The following is a 3,271-nucleotide window of genomic DNA, read 5'->3' as shown; positions in this document are numbered from 1 at the left end:
AATGAGGTCACCCCGGAGCCTTCTCCTCACCAAACTAAGCAAGCCCAGTTCCCTCCACCTTTCTCAATAGGAGAGGTGCTCCAGCCCTCTGATCATCTTAGTGGCCCTCCTCTGGATTCGATCCAAAGCTCTGCGTCTTTCTTGTACTGGGGCCCCAGCCCTGGACGCAGTACTCCCAATAAAAATAAATTGGCCTTATTTCCAGTCGGTCTGCTGGTGTCGTGTCTGTTGCCATCAACTAATGTGATGGAGCCGTGCTTTGAGAGAGGAGTTTGGGTGGCAACAAGAGCTGCTCCCAAGGCCCGGTAGGCCCATGCTCTCCAAGAGCGGATTCCCAGGACGGCAGCCATCTCTGCTGGCCGTGCACACTTCCTGTGCAGAAGAATTGATGTGTCCCCTCGTATCCCCATAGCTCCCTCCCTGCAACAGAAATGCTGTGACAGAATTCTCTTGCGCCCAGCACCCAGCCTCTGCTGAGCTGAATTCAGCCTGTGTGATACGTGACAAGTTCTTGTGCCAGGGAAGGGAATGGGACAGGGGGGAGATGGCGGAAGGGAAGGGAAGGGAAGGGAAGGGAAGGGAAGGGAAGGGAAGGGAAGGGAAGGGAAGGGAAGGGAAGGGAAGGGAAGGGAAGGGAAGGGAAGGGAAGGGAAGGGAAGGGAAGGGAAGGGAAGGGAAGGGAAGGGAAGGGAAGGGAAGGGAAGGGAAGGGAAGGAAAGGGAAGGGAAGGGAAGGGAAGGGAAGGGAAGGGAAGGGAAGGGAAGGGAAGGGAAGGGAAGGGAAGGGAAGGGAAGGGAAGGACAAAGGGAACAGAAGATGATGGAAAAAACAAAGGATGATGGAAGGGAAGGGAACAGAAGGGGACCAGAGGAATACACTGCAAGGAATGAAAAGAGACTCCTGTTGAGCCCATCGATTGGCACATGACGGCATAACTTGGACATCAGCAACATGACTTGAAAGGCCAGCATCGGGAACGCCTCCTTTGGAGAGAGACTGAGCGGTTTGGGCTTGTTGAGCCTGGAGAAGAGAAGGCTCTGGGGAGACTTTCCGTTCTTTTATCGCAGTTCGCACCCGTCCTCCTCCCACCACCCGCCTCCCGGGAGCCCGGAACCGATGGCTCGGCCGAACGGTGGCGAGACGTGAGGGTCGGCGGCACCCCCACCCCACCGCCCGGATCCTCCCCGCCCGGTCGGCCTCGGTTCCTTTGTCTTTCCCGCCCTATTTTTTTTTCTTAACCTATTCATCTCCCCCCCGCCCCCTCCCCCATCTCTATCCCCACTCCTTCTCCCCCCCGTCCTCGGTTTTGCTTTCCCCACCCCCATGTGTTTTTTCTTCCCTCCGGTGGGCTAGACCCGATGGCTCGACCGGTCCCCGCACCCCTCGAGCCGACCGCGGACCCACCCCCAGCCCGCCACGCGCATTCTTTCCATTTCTTTCTTCTTTTTTCTTTGGAGGTGCCGGGCCGGGCCGCACCGGGGCTGCGGGTGTGCGAGGATGGACGCGTTCGTCCTCACGCCTGTAGTCGCTCACTCATCTTTCCATCTTTCACCTTCCTCTCTCCCCCCCGCCTTCGAGCGACCGTCTGTCCGCCAGCGAGCTGCCCTCCCGCCGGGAGAGAGGCTCGGGGCGAGCCCGGCGTGCGGACGAATTGAACGAACGAACCACAGACAACCGACCCGGTCGCTCCGCAGCGGAGTCCGGACTGCACACGGTCTACCCGGCCCCGAGCGGCTCGTCTGGTCCGCGGAGGCGACCAGAGGTCTCTGCCGAGCGGATTGCAATCTGCATCCAGGTCTACCTGGCTCTCGTGAGCCTCCGCTGTCCCGCCGCACGTGGTGCAGCGCTGCGTGCCAGAGAGCGTCCTCTTGGATTGTCACCTCCTGAGGAACCGGCTCATTCGTCTTCAGGAGCGTCGGCGCTACGACGTGCCAAAAAATAAACCTTAATTACAAAGGTAAGGGGGGTCACCCCCGCCCCATGGAAACAATGTGGTCTGTGGGGGAGGGCACAGATGGGGTCCCCTTAGGGGTGTGTCCCCAACTCTGGGGTCTGAGACGGTGGGGGTGTCCCCAACTCCGGGATGTGACACCACCAGGGTGCCAGGAAGGTGTCCCCAGCTTTGGCGCAATGTCCCCACGGGGTCCTTCTGTCCCCCCTCATGACGGTGACACCCGACGCCAGCTGCCAAAACGATGCACAATGACTATGACACCGTGCCATGGCTGTGCCACGCTGATGTCACATGCAGTCTCTTCTGGTGGTGGCACAGAGTTCACCACCATGCGTGTCCCCGTCCTCGTGACAGACGATGATGGGCACCAGAGGGCTCCGGTGTCACTCAGTCTGGCTGTAGGCAGGCCTGGAGGGGTGACAAAGGACAGCAAGAGGCTCAGTGACAGCACACCAGGATCCACTAGAGACCCTCTGGTCACCCCAACATCCCTCTGGGACAGATCCACACCCTTCTAGGTGAGTCCAGAACCCTGCTAGACACCCCCGGACATCTCTGAGACATCTCCAGACCCTTCCAGAAGACAACAGGACCCTCTGAACCTACCTGAAAACCCCCTGGACCCCACAGCATCATTCTGGGACATTGCAGACCCCACAGGATGAGTCCAAGGACTCCCTGGATCAACATGAGGATCCCCTGGACCCTCCAAGTTCTCACTGGGACATCCCCAGATCCTTCTGGATGACTCCAGGACCACACGAGGCCCGTACCAGACTTTACTGGTGGGACATCTCCAGATCATCCCAGTGGCTCCTTGGAGCTCCTGAGCCCATCCTGGGAGCTTCCAGATCCTTCAAGGGATCCCCAGGACTATCCTGGAGACCCCCTGGACACCCTCAAGACCCCACTTGGACATCTCCAGACCCTTCTGGATGAATCCAAGGACCCCCTGGACCCACCTGGGGACCCCCTGCATGCCCCAAACCACTCTAGGACATCTCCAGATTCTTCTGCATTACTCCAGGGGTGGATAGGAGAGGTTGTGGGAGGAAGAAAGGGGTTAGTAGGCTTCTAGAGGTGGAAAGAAAGTCTGAGGGTGGGTAGGGGGGTTGTGGGGAATCTACAGGGGGAAAGGTGTGAATGGGGCTTCTGTGAGGTGAAGAGAGGGTCTGGAGTTGGAGAAAGGGTGGAAGAGGGAAACTGGGGGATTCTGGCATGCACTGTCTGCACGTGCTCTGCAGCATGCCCAGTGCAAGCAGAGAGAAGCAGCGTGGTGGTGGCAGCTTTGCACGGGAACCTGCTGTGCTGCAGCGT

Source organism: Phasianus colchicus, unplaced genomic scaffold, assembly GCF_987193195.1.
Source record: "Phasianus colchicus unplaced genomic scaffold, bPhaCol1.hap1.1 HAP1_SCAFFOLD_51, whole genome shotgun sequence".
In the NCBI taxonomy this organism is placed as follows: domain Eukaryota; kingdom Metazoa; phylum Chordata; class Aves; order Galliformes; family Phasianidae; genus Phasianus; species Phasianus colchicus.
Note: the sequence above shows the minus strand (reverse complement) of the source record.